Here is a 14,006-nt window from a genome sequence, read left to right as displayed (position 1 = left end):
CCTCATCTGCAAAATCAAGGTGATACAGTAAGACTGGAGCAGCAGTTCTCACACTTGGTTTGCATCACAATCACCTAGAGGGCTTATGCGAGCCTAGACACCTGGTGCCCACCTCCAGACTTTCTGATTCAGTATCAAAAAGCAAGGAGAAACTGGGAATTTGCTTTTTTTTTTTTTAGCGTCAGACGGTGTCTCACTCTGTCACCCAGGTTGGAGTGCAGTGTGGCGCCATCTTAGCTCAGTGCAACCTCCACCTCCCGGATTCAAGTGATTCTCCTGCCTCAGCCTCCAGAGTAGCTGGAATTACAGGTGCAGGCCACCAAGCCCAGCTACTTTTTATATTTTTAGTAGCGATGGGGTTTCATCATGTTGGCCAGGCTGGTCTCGAACTCCTGACCTCAAGTGATCCGCCCGCTTCAGCCTCCTCAAGTGCTGGGATCATGGGTGGGAGTCACCATGCCTGGCCAGAATTTGCATTTCTAACAATTACTGAGACGATGTTGATGCTGCCGGTTCTTGCACCTCTCTATGAGAACCACTGCTCTTGTTCAATATTTATAAAACGAAAGAATCTTCAGGTGTCCATGAATTTATATGTATTTTTGTTTTAACTCTGATGATAATGTATAGAACATATATTGGTGCATTCTGGGTTATCTGAATAATTAAAGCTAAATAATGACGTTTTAGTCAGCAACTGACTTCATATATGACAGTGGTCCCGTAAGATTATAATGGAATTGAAAAATTCCTATTGTCTGGTGACACAGATGTTGCAATGTCGTAGTATAACACATTACTCATGTGTTTGTGGTGATGCTGGTGGTAACAAACCTACTGTGCTGCCAGTCATATAAAAAGTCTAGGGAGGCCAAGGTGGGCGAATCACCTGAGGTCAAGAGCCTGAGACCAGCCTGGCCAAAATGGCAAAACCCTCTCTACTAAACACACACACACACACACACACACACACACACACACACACACACACACACAAGCCAGGTGTGGTGGCACGTGCCTGTAATCCCAGCTATTCAGGAGGCTGAGGCAGGAGAACTGCTTGAACCCGGGAGGTGGAGGCTGCAGTGAGCTGAGATTGCGCCACTGCACTCCAGCCTGGGTGACAGAGCGAGACTGTCTTTAAAAAAAAAAAAAAAAAGTCTAGCACATACATTATGTACAGTAGTAATTATGTACAGTAGTACATAATGGTTCAGAATAACTATGTTACTGGTTTATGTATTTACTATGCCTTTTGCCATTATTTTAGAGTGTATTGCTTCTACAAAAAAAAAAAAAAAAAAAACAAACCACCACGAACAACAGTTAACTGTAAAACAGCCTAAGGCAGGTCCTTCGGGAGATATCCAGAAGTCATTGTTATCAGAGGAGAAGAAAGTTCCACGCATGTTATCTTCCAGTGGGACAAGATGTGGAGGTGGAAGACAGTGATACTGATGATTCTGACCCGTGTAGGCCTTGGCTTGTGTGTGTGTTTGTGTCTAGGTTTTTAACAAGTTTAAAAGTTTAAAAAAAAAAATTAAACACAGAAAAGACTTAGAGAATAAGGATATAAAGAAAAATATTCTTTGTACAGCTGTACAATGTATCTTTTAAGCTAAGTATTATTATGAAAGAGTAAAAAAAACTTAAAAAAATTAAAAAGCTGTATTCCTGAAAAAAAAAGTTTTAAAAATAAGTTTAGTGTGGCCTAAGTGTATAGTCATGTCCTAGGCCTTCACATTCACTCACCACTCACTGACTCCTCAGAGCAACTTCAGTCCTGCAAGCTCCATTCATAGTTAACTGCCCTATACAGGTGTACCTTTTTAAAATTCTTAATAGCGTATTTTTCTTGTCCCTTTCCTATGTTTAGATAACATAAATACTTACCATTGTGTTGCAACTGCCTACAGTATTCAGTACAGTAATATGCTGTAGAGGCTTGCAGCCTAGGAGCGAAAGGTTCTACCACCTGGCGTAGGTGAGTAGCAACCTATACCATCGAGGTTTGCACAGCGACAAAACAGCCTAACGATGCATTTCTCAGAATGCATCTCTCTGTCAAGCAAGGTATGATTGTACCACTGAATTTCAGTGTCAGCAACTGTGGTCCGGCATCTGTAGCACCGCCACACTCTGCCAGATTTACTGAATGCAGTTGGGCCTACTGTGCGAACAATGAATTTGCATTAAGTGAAGGTCCAAAATCATATTAAAGTTGCATAAACAAAGATTTCATAGTAATTTAAATTTTAAAAAAGGAGCAGAAGAGTTGGGTCATAACCTAATAATAGAGTTTACTAATAAGCATGCCAAATGCAAACAGTGATTCGAGTAGTAACTCTGCACGCCGACATGTAAAGTGCAAAAGAGTCTTGCGTCTCAATAATCAGAGTCCCACCTCATCTTGTACACAAAACATCATTATCCAGGTCATTACATTTATCTTGTTATTTGAAAACACTTTTGGTTTTCTACTCAATTTGTAAACATCACTGGTTTGATAGTTGAAAAAAGCTATGTACAAAATGAGTTTATACCTAGTTCTGTACATACCTTTTATGTAGAAGAAACAATAAAAAATATTTTAAGTCAACAATGGGGGGTGGTTCATGATACGGTACTGTTTTCCTTTACATTGCCAGCTCCAGTCTACCTGCAGTTTTTGTCTCTCAACGTGGAATTGACCATCTACCATGTGAACACTACAATGTCTACACTGCCAGTATCCTCCAGGTCTTTGCCTCACTGTCTAGCTGTCACCAATGCTTGGCAAGTCCTTAGTCCTGGATGAACCCACTGTCTACTCTCCTTACTTCCTGACTCAGGTTGCTAAGTAGCTCTCAAGAAAATCATGTGACATGCAGTTTGGTACCACTATGAATGCATGGTCCCTGAATGCATGGTCCCGGCCTCAGAACGCCCTCATTGCTTCCTGTCAATCCTGCAACTTCCTGGGTCTGCCTTGTTCCAGTGCTGTCAACAATTCATTTAAAGATCTTCCACTCCTGAACTCCTAATGCCTTTACCTCCTTGTTCCCACTTCTCCCCATCTCCAGAAAATGAACTTGACTACTCTGCAGAATAAATAAAAGCCATCAAGTAAAAACTTCAAGTTTCTGTCACTACAGATATATGAGTGTCACCCTGTTCTTTGTCCCACATCTGTTACTCCTATCTAAGGCTAATACTGTATTCCATCAACTCGAAGACGCACATCCCTTCACAGGTTACCATCACTTACATTGGGATGTGTCTTATAATGGATGACATGTCAGTGCACAGGCAGCATATTTTCCTTTCTTAATGGTATGTGCAATACCGATATGTCTCACAATCAATGGGGTCAAAGAGGCAATGCAAGGGGGCACCCTCCAAACCTCTGGATCCTATCTTAGGGACTTTGCGTGTCCTGGGTCTTCAACTCACAACTCTCTCCAAAGTAGATATGAAGGCCCAAAACATAAGATTGGGTCTTGGATCAATTCCTTGCTTTACAAATATTTCTCTATTTTTTTTCTAGCCAGAGTTTTAATGAGGGAACCGAATATAAAAAAGAAGAGGGTTGCTGTGTTTGTGTGCAGAGTGAAAGAAATTGCATTTCCAGCCTGTAACTGGCCCAGGGACTGTCTGGCTACTGTAATTAGCTCCTTCTCATTATCATTTGAACACGTTCAAATCTTTAATCTCTTCACAAATGGCAACAATCACCTTTCTCCTGGACTCCACATTCTCCTCCAGCTCCTCCCACTCTCTCCTGTCCTCCTGCAAACCTTCATGGAAACTGACTACCCAAGGCCATAATTTCTTCCTTGCTGCTAAAATCCAAGGCCATGTTATCTTTTGACCCCTCAGTCTTTAGGCCAAAAGACCCCCGAGCTGTCTTTATCAGCGATGACCACTCCTGCCTTCTTGCCTGTCTACTCCTCCATGCTGTATTTCCCGTCCCCCTTGGCAGGTTTCCTTTTATGGCTTTGTTGTCCACTCTTTTATACTTGATACAGTTCAAAATCAACATGTCCCATATACTCATCAGCTTTCTTGCCTCGCCCTTCTGAATATTTCAATCTCTCCTACATCTCATCAATCACCAAACCTTGTCATTTATATTAATAGCACCTAAATACCCTCCACCCTCAAATATCACTCAGTTTCATCCATCTATTTTCATTCCAACTGTCACCATCAGAACCTGGGCACCCTCATCTCTTAGCTACAATACTATAAGAGACTTTCTAATCCACCATCTATACTGCAGCCACTGTGATCCTTCTGAAATGCAGATTTCTTCCCTGGTTTAAAACTCTGAGGTCTTGTAACGTTCTCAGAATAAAATCCAAACTCTCTGCAAGGTCCACGTGGTCCTGAGCAGTAAGACTCCCAGTTCCCCAGACTTAGCTTTGAGGTTCAGCAAGTGCTAAACTCCCCTGTGAGCTGCTTGCTTCTTCATCTAACTACCACGTTTCATCAATTCTAGGGCACATTTCCTAACATTTCAACATTTCTGAAATTGGGATGCATGTTAAAACTGACAATGAATGTATCAGTTTAACTATTTTTTTCTTTCTTAGTGGTACACAAAATAGTGCATAATACAATTGATAATGTCAGAGTAAAAAAATGTGGCAATTCCTAGTTGTTCTTTAAATATCAGACTAAATGTCACTTTCTCTCCAAACCTCCTGTGACTCACCTAAGCCAGTCTAGGTGCTTCTGACTGAACATCCACAGTACCCGGTATTTGGCACAGCACTCAGCATTGTGTATATTACTTTTTTAAATGACTGTCTTCTTCTCTAGGCTGTAAATTATGGCAGCATGGTGCCTGACAACAGTGAGTGCTACATAAATGTTGAAGGAGTGTTTTTCTCAAACATATAAAGTTTAAAAAATACAGAGACAGCAACATAATATAAAGAAATTAGTTGATATAAAAAACCACTAAGGCTAGAGACCTCAAAAACTTGGATTCACTTCCAGTAATTTTCATATCCCTAGACTTCAGTTTTCTCATCTGGAAATGAAAGGTTTAGATTAGCTGACACCCTAAGGCTTCTTCTAATTCTGAAAGCCTATGGTTTAAGTGAAACCCAGAGAACACGACATGCAGTTTTAATTTTGTGATGGCTAGCATTTCAGGGTCCACAGATTTCCTCCTCCCTATGTCCAGCCTGTCTCTGCTTCTATTTCCCCGGCCTTGATATAGACATGAAATACTTTTTGTAATTACTTTAGACTTTAAAGTTCTTTACCTTTATATGGAATGAACATCCATTATATCTTTTCTTTTTAAAGAAAGGTGCAGAACCTATTTATTATAAGTTGAAGTTGATTCTTAAATGTATAGGGGCCTTCAAATATAAATAGATATATATTTTCCTGATAGTGACCTTCAGCTAATTATAATAACAGAAAAACTAAGAGGTATTTACCCAAATGAGTTGAAAACTTACATTCATACAAAAACCTGCACACAAATGTTTATAGCAGCTTTATTCGTAACCGTCAAAAACTGGAAGCAACCAAGATGTTTTTCAGTATGTGAATGGATAAACTGGTGCATTCAGACAATGGAACATTATGTGATTTAAAAAAATTAGTTATCAAGTCATGAAAGCATAGAGGAACTAAAAATGCATATTGTTAAGTTCAAGAAGCCAATCAGAAAAGTACAGTATGTAGAAAATCCACAGTATGTAGATACCGTATGATTCCAACTACGTGACATTTTGGAGAAGGCAGAACTACAGGGATGGTGGAAAGATCAGTGGTTGCCAGGGGAGTGGGGGATGACTATGGGGAGCACAGGGGATTTTTAGGGCAGGGAAACTGCAATGATGGATACACAATATTGTGCATGTCAAAACCCATGGAGTGTATAATACAAATAGTGAACCCTAATGTAAACTGTGGAATTTAGTTAATAATAATGTATTGGCCAGGTGTGGTGGCTTATGCCTGTAATCCCAGCACTTTGGGAGGCCGCGGTGGGTGGATCACCTGAGGTCAGGAGTTTGAGACCACACTGGCTAACACGGTGAACCCTGTCTCTACTAAAAATACAAAAATGAGCTGGGCGTCATGGCACACACCTGTAATCCCAGCTACTCAGGAGGCTGAGGCAGAAAAGTCCTTGAACCTGGGAGGCGGAGGTTGCAGTGAGCTGAGATCGCACCATTGCACTCCAGCCTGGGCAACAGAACAAGACTCTGCCTTTAAAAAAAAACAAAAAAACAAAAAAACAAAAAAACAAAAAACAGTATCAATACTGGAACATCAGTTGTATCAAATGTTCCACACAAATATGGGAAACTAGGGGTGGGAAGGAGAGGGAATACACGGGAACTTTGTACTTTCAGCTCAATTGTTTTGTAAACTTAAAATTGCTCTAAATAATACAGCCTATTAATAAAAAATGGAAATACAACCCACGACAGAGAAGAAAACTTGCTGTCTCTTTCACAATAGCAACTTTCCAAATAAAACTGAGAGCACAATACATAGACATTTGTCTGGTAAACTTAAAACCACTCAATGTATTTTAAAATTACACTCAGCATACTAGCAATTATTTTTTCACACACTTTAATGTATCTGCCTCAAAAGGTTTTTTTGTTTTTGCTTTTTTTTTTGAGACAGTTTTATTTGCTCTTGATGCTCAGGCTGGAGTGCAGTGGCACAATCTCAGCTTACTGCAACCTCTGCCTCCCGGGTTCAAGTGATTCTTCCTGCCTCAGCCTCCCAAGTAGCTGGGATTACAGGCATGCACCACCATGCCTGGCTAATTTTTGTATTTTTAGTAGAGATGGGGTTTTACCATGTTGGCCAGGATGGTCTTGAACTTCTGACCTCAGGTGATCCACCCACCTTGGCCTTTCAAAAGTGCTGGGATTACAGGCGTGAGTCACGGTGCCCGGCCAGGCTTTTTTGTTTGTTTTTTGAGACAGGGTCTCACTTTCGTTGCCCAAGCTGAAGTGCAGTGGCATGATCACAGCTCACGGCAGCCTTGGCTTCCCAGGCTCAGGTGACCCTCCCAGCTCAGCCTCCCAAGTGACTAGGATGACAGATGCCTATCACCATGTCCAACTAATTTTTTGTATCTTTAGTAGAGATGGGTTTTTGACGTGTTTCCCAGGCTGGTCTTGAACTCCTGGACTCAATCTACCCACCTCAGCCTCTCAAAGTGTTGGGATTACAGGCGTTAGCTACTGTGCCCAGCTCAAAAGTTACATTCTAGACTCAACAAGTGCTTCTTGGAAAGCTAGGAATATTGGTTCTTTTACTACAAAATTCAAAAGCAGCAACAGCAGAAGAGGAGGAGGAGGAGGAGGAGGAGGAGGAGAATAAAAAAAGAGAACTATTAGCAAGCTACAGAAATTTTTGTGATGAAAAACCCAGTTTCTCTTTTCTAAATAACTGACATTGGATGGCTAGCTACTATAAAAGTCAAAGTACAGTCATCCCTCAGTATCCAAGAGGGATTGGTTCCAGAAACCCCCTTGGATGCCAAAATCCACAGAGGCTCAAGTCCCTGATATAAAACAGGTTATTATTTGCATATAACCTACGCACATCCTCCCACATACTTTTTGTTGCTTTTAACTTTTTTTTTTTTTTAGAGATGGGGTCTCACTGTGTTGCCCAGGGTGGGCTGGACTTGAATTCCTGGGCTTAAGTGTTCCTCCCACCTCAACCTCCCAAATAGCTGGGACTATCAGCGCATACCACCATGCCTAGCTCTCCTATATATTTAAATAATCTCTACTTATAATACCTAATGTAATTTACATGCTATATAAATAGCTGTTATACTGTATTGTTTAGGGAATAATGACAAGAAAAAAAGGTCTGTACATGTTCAGTACAGATGCAACTGTCCATTTATATTTCAAATATTTTTGATTGACAGTTGGTTAAATCCATGGATGCGGAAGCCACAGATAAGGAGTGCCAACTGCACTTGTACTTCTACCTGTCATTTTGCCTTTCAAAAGACTGGAAATGAAGAAAATGCACCAGAACTCAAAACCTGATGGAAACAATTAGGCAAGGACTCAGGAGCAAAGAATTTGAGCTGATGGGAACCTCAGAAATCATCCAGTCCCACCCTCATCTGCAGACGCAGGCAGCCGAGATGATCTGGCTGAGATGACTGACCCAGCTGCCATTGGGACCAGAACTCACATCTCTGACCATGCTCTTCCACCATGCTGCTGCTAATCTTTCTTAAATGATTGAAGGACAAATTCAGGGTTGTTTTGCTTCAAAACCTTCAGAGGAAAAGGAATTCATGCTACAGAAGGGAAGAAGGAAGCAAATCATAAATGAATGTTATCAGTCCTTTTTTCAATATAAACCACCAAATTCTGAGACATTTGGATATGGAATATGGTTTCCTGTGTGCTATCTGCCTGATGCCTTATGTGTAGTCAATCTTACATCTAAGGCAGCCTCATTTTTTAAGAGTCAAAGTATTCCTAACCAGTCTTCCCTTTCCACCCTGAATAACTGTTATGTGAGGAGGGCAGGACTGGCAGGTGAACTAAGAATACCCCTTAGATTTTTAAAGGATGGGGAAAAAACTCCATATGGTCAGCAAAGTCTAAAATTCTGGGAATGACCTTGGTCAGAGTCTCACTGCCCCTGGGCATCTTTGTGGCCCAAAGGCTAGGCCTACAGGAAAAGGGCCAGATACTATTATAGGGAACAGAAACCACTTGTAATATTAGATTATCAGACATAGAAACCTTCTAGAGGAAAAATCCTGGTAATATATACCAAAGTCTTATTATGTAGGTGTTGTTTTATTTTAATTAAAAAAATTATAAATAGGCCAGGCGTGGTGGCTTACGCCTTTAATCCTAGCACTTCGGGAGGCCAAGGCAGGCAAAACACCTGAAGTTGGGAGTTCAAGGCAGCCTGGCCAACATGGTGAAACCCCATCTCTACTAAAAATATAAAAACTAGCTGGGCATGGTGGCATACCCCTGTAATCCCAATTACTTTGGAGGCTGAGGCAGAATAATCATTCGAGCCAGGGAGGCAGAGTTTGCAGTGAGCCGAGATTGCGCCATTGCACTCCAGCCTGGGTAACAGAGCGAGACTCCATCTCAAGAAAATAAAAATTAAAAAATAAATAATTAAACAACCTATTCCATGTCTCCTCTCCAATTGTGAAAATAATCTTTTTTATGGTTACTGAATGAAAAGTTAAAATGATGCTACTTATCAAGAAGAAACAGGAACATATTAAGTTAGGAGAAATGAAATTACTCTCTTAGAAACGCAAGTGCTGTTACTATATAATAGCCTTGAGCTACAAGCACAACAGGATCAGTGAATGAGTACAAGTCCATCAGCTTGTCTGAATGCGCGGCCCACGCCCCTCCTGTGTCCCTCAGAGACACCTTTGTGCTCTGCTGGCCCTCTCACCGCTAATGGACTTCAAGTCTTTGTACTCGTTCTCCAGCCCTGGACTCTCTAGAGAGGTTGTCCATGCTCAACACTCTGACCATCATTTCTGTGCTACTGATGCCTGAGTATTGTCCCAGTGTTGCCCTCGAGCTCGAAGTCCAGCCTCCTTCTTCAACTACCTACTGGACAGTGCTGCTTGAAGGAAGCTTTCTTTCACACTGAACACATCCAAAAGTCAAACAAGAATTTCCTAGTCTGAGTCCAGGACTGTGTTGGTTGCTGTAGGAAGGCACTGGAGCACTTAGGTTTCTCACTTAAGTGAATCAACAATGAACTGGGGAAATAAAGAAGGCACACAGAGTATTTAAAGCTTGTGCAACTGACTGGAAATCTCAGACAACTGAAGAGAGGAGGGATGACAATGTGCTGCCCAGTACAGCAGCCACTGGCCAAGTGTGGCTGCTGAGCCTTGATGTCTAAATTGAGAGGTACTTAGTATTAAAACATATACTGGATTCTAAGCTGGGTGCGGTGGCTCATGCCTGTAATCCCAGCACTTTGGGAGGTCGAGGTGGGCAGATCATGAGGTCAGGAGATCGAGACCATCCTGGCTAACACGGTGAAACCCCATCTCTACTAAAAATAAAAAAAAATTAGCCAGGCGTGGTGGCAGGCGCCTGTAGTCCCAGCTACTTGGGAGGCTGAGGCAGGAGAATGGCGTGAACCCGGGAGGCGGAGCTTGCAGTGAGCAGACTCCAGCCTGGGCAAAAGAGTGAGACTCTGTCTCAAACAAACAAATAAACAAAAACCCAAAAAACAAAACAAAACAAACAAAAACATATACTGGATTCTAAAGACTTAGTACCAAAAAAAGAGAAATACGTCATTAACAATTTTTCTGTTGATTTCACATCGAAATGGCAATATTTTGGATATATCAAGTTAAACATACATTATTAAAAGTAATTCTACCTGTTACTTTTTAAATGATGCATCTAGGCTATTTAAAATGATTTATGTGGCTCACATTTGTGGCTTGCATTATTTCTATTGAATGGTGCTGGTCTAGAAGTGGTATTGTTTTATTGAAAAGGATAAAGTTTAAGCTAGTTTCTCAGAAACCATTAAATAATTACCTGTTTTCATAAAGACTGAAAGTGAAACAGAGATTGAGAAACTAGAAGTTGTGACAGATCACAAGCTTTTTCAGGTGGGAGATTTTCCCTAACAACTATTTACTCTACACTAAAGTACTAGCACATTATTTCACAAACAGAAAAAAAATGCCACAAAGCATGTATTCAATTAATAAAAAGACCAAGGGCCCTGGTGTATAATGCAAGCATGGCACACTCAGTTTACCCACATACTTGTTCTCACAGTGGTATTTCCAGCTTGCAACGCTAATGCTATGGCTGGTAGTCTACAGGTCATCCTGGACCCTAAGAAAAGGGAAGAGAAGCCTCACTCAGCAAAGCAACAGACAGAGGAATGGGGAATTCTGACCCAGTTGAGCTGTACCTCTGGGTCTCTTTTATATTATGTAGTGATAAATCTTCTCTGACTTAAGCCAGTACTTTTTGGATCTTTGAATCAAGCAGCCACCTAATAATCTCAAGTGATAAGTGGAGGATCTCAAAATCTGGATCTATTCTTACACCACAGATAAATTAAATGGGCATTTGTTTTGTCTAGCCATAAACTCTTTTCAGATCCTCATTTATGGGTCTATTACTGTCCCAAAAACCAGGGTATCAAAGCAATCTTGACACTCCCCTTCTTCAAAAAGACCTGACTCTAGCACCATACCTCAAAGATAGGGACTCACATGGGAACCTACCCTTTTACACATCAGCATTTTCATGCAGCCAGAGAATACAGGAAGACAATGGGAACTTTAGTTCTTCATGATTTTCAACAAATCATTTGTTTTATTTAAGAAAAATTAAGACAGCAACCATTTAATAACTATATATTTAATTTTAAAAAACTTTCAGCAAGCTGGAAATTCTGGTTACTCTCTGCCTAGTAAACTTTTGCCTTTTGTTTTTTAAATGAGAGCGACATCTGCTGGTGAAAAGGTAGATGGTAACTCTTTATATAAGAAAGCAACAGTCTTTTAAAACAATTTTCTTTCCAAGAATTTTCTTTCAGCTAAAATTTTCAGGTAGTATTGTCATAACAGGGCCAAACAGATAGATTCCCACATTTTGCTTTTTCTAAAACGACAGGCTACAGTATGGACACGAAGTTCAGACTGCTGTCCCTTCAGACTTTGGAGAACTTTATTTCGAAGGAGCTCCATTTCAGACTTCTCTACTACATTGTCATCTCTAAGATACCAAGACAGAAGGAACTTGCCTTGGTGACCCAGCCTCCTTAGCTTCCAGTCTACCCTTGCTAGGGTCTGAGCTTTCTCAAGTCCTGGCTGCAGCCCCATTCTCTCTGCTTCTTTCCTAGCTATTTTAGTTGGCTTGAGTCTCATCATGCTCAGTCACTTCAATATTGCCATCTGTAACAGCCAAGGCCCCTGACCTTCCTTCCTTTCACTATGCTTGCTATCCATGCTTCTGTATCATCTCAACCTTCAGTCATTTCCAGACCACCTGACACTGCCACACGTAGTCTCAGAAACAGCAATGAGCTGTTACCTACTAACACTAGCATAAGCACCCCCTGCCACCAAGAATTCCTCTTACTAACCTAACACGGACTGCCAAAACCCCCCTCCTGTAACGGCTTAAAACTTTTCCTGCACTCTGGAATCCTGATGCCATCCAGCTTCTCTCAATCTATGGCCTGGATTTCTAGTTTACAGAGACAGAAGGTACTCACTCATTCATTCAATAAATAGAGGTTTTCTACAGCTCAGCCTCTTCTGGGCTGTATCAATGAACAAACAAGAGATTCCTGGCCCTGTGGAGCTCACATCTTAGCAGAGAAAAAAGGTCAAAGGTCAATAATAAACATGATGTGTAGGTAAGAGACATGGTTTACCAGGTATTAAGTGCTGCAAAAAAAAGGAAAGCAGGGTAAATAAGGGCTCTAACTCATTGTTTTCCCATTCAATCTGCCTATCATTCGCTCCATCCCCCAAAACATGTCAGCATCCTCACCTACCCTCTCCTTATTCAGAAAATATTTAATGGGTTCCTATTCTGTGCCAGGCACTGTGAATACTGAGTATACTAAAAAAAGAAATACAGTTCCAGCTGGGCATGGTGGCTCATGCCTGTAATTCCAGCACTTTGGGAGGCCAAGGTGGGCAGATCACGAGCTCAGGAGTTTGAGACCAGCCTGGCCAATATGGTAAAACCCCATCTCTACTTACAAAAATACAAAAGTTAGCCGGGCGTGGTGGTGCACGCCTGTAGTCCCAGCTACTCCGGAGGCTGAGGCAGAAGAATCACTTGAGCCCGGGAGGTGGAGGTTGTAGTGAGCCGAGATTGCGCCACTGCACTACGGCCTGGCGACAGATAAAGGCCATCTCAAAAAACAAGCAAGACTCCATCTCAAAAAACAAAACACACACACACACACACACACACACACACACACACACACATACACACACACACATACACACACACACACACACACGCACACATACACACACATACACACACACACACATACACACACACACACATATACACACACACACACATACACACACATACACACACACATACACACACACACACATATACACATACACACACACATACACATACACACATACACACACACACATATACACACACACACACATACACACACACACATACACACACACACACACACGGTTCCTGTCTTTATAGTTTATCATATAGTAGAAGAGACACTATCTTTAAAATGATTTCACAAATACAAACTCACACATTATCGTAAGCATGATAAAAGGAACAGTGGGGCAAGAGAAACTAATTTAGGGATTCAGTAAGCTCCTTTGAGAAAGTGACAAGCAGAGCCCGAAAAAGTATGTCAGGGTTAGCGAGGTAAAGTATGTCTGTGTGTGCGTGTACGCGCACCTTGTACCTACAAACTCACTCCCACCCGCCTAGACAGTGCATGGAAAGGCCCTGAAATGGAAAAGAGCTTCTCGCCTTCGGGGGTTGAAGCCTAGCGGGGTTGTTTCACAGGAGGCTGGCGAGGTAGGCCGAGACCATGGAAGGATTTTGGATTGTACCACTTGACCTGTAGCTGGGAGAGCACTGGGTGGTTCCATGGATGGATACTCCTCAGTGTTCCCGCCTGGCTGCCACACTAGGAGAAGCCTGGAGCTTCCAGTTTCAGAGAGAAACTCTAGAGACAGGCTGCTACAATTGTTAACCCATGGTGAGCTGAACAGCTGTGCAGTCATGGGTTGTCTGAGCTCAACAAGCACTTCAAGCTGTTGAGGTCTCTGAGACCCTGTGCAGACGCTAGCGCCATGTGGCTGGGAGGAGGCAGTGGAACCCTCCTTGTTCAGCTCCGCCACCCCAGCAGGAACGCAACATGGGAAAAGAAGTTCCCTATGATCCACCTTACGTTCCGCACCCCGGACAGAACACAGCAGGGGAGCAGGGAGCGGGAGCACGCTGAGGTGC

The 14,006-nt window shown here is 41.9% G+C and overlaps 1 protein-coding gene across 5 annotated transcripts in view; it reads right to left on the bottom strand.

Annotated features, from left to right (window-relative positions):
• Positions 1 to 14,006, bottom strand: part of TNRC6C (trinucleotide repeat containing adaptor 6C) — a 159,981-nt gene that overhangs the window by 83,642 nt on the left and 62,333 nt on the right.

Source organism: Macaca mulatta, chromosome 16 (genome assembly GCF_049350105.2).
Source record: "Macaca mulatta isolate MMU2019108-1 chromosome 16, T2T-MMU8v2.0, whole genome shotgun sequence".
Lineage (NCBI taxonomy): Eukaryota > Metazoa > Chordata > Mammalia > Primates > Cercopithecidae > Macaca > Macaca mulatta.
This window is presented reverse-complemented; position numbering and strand designations above follow the sequence as displayed.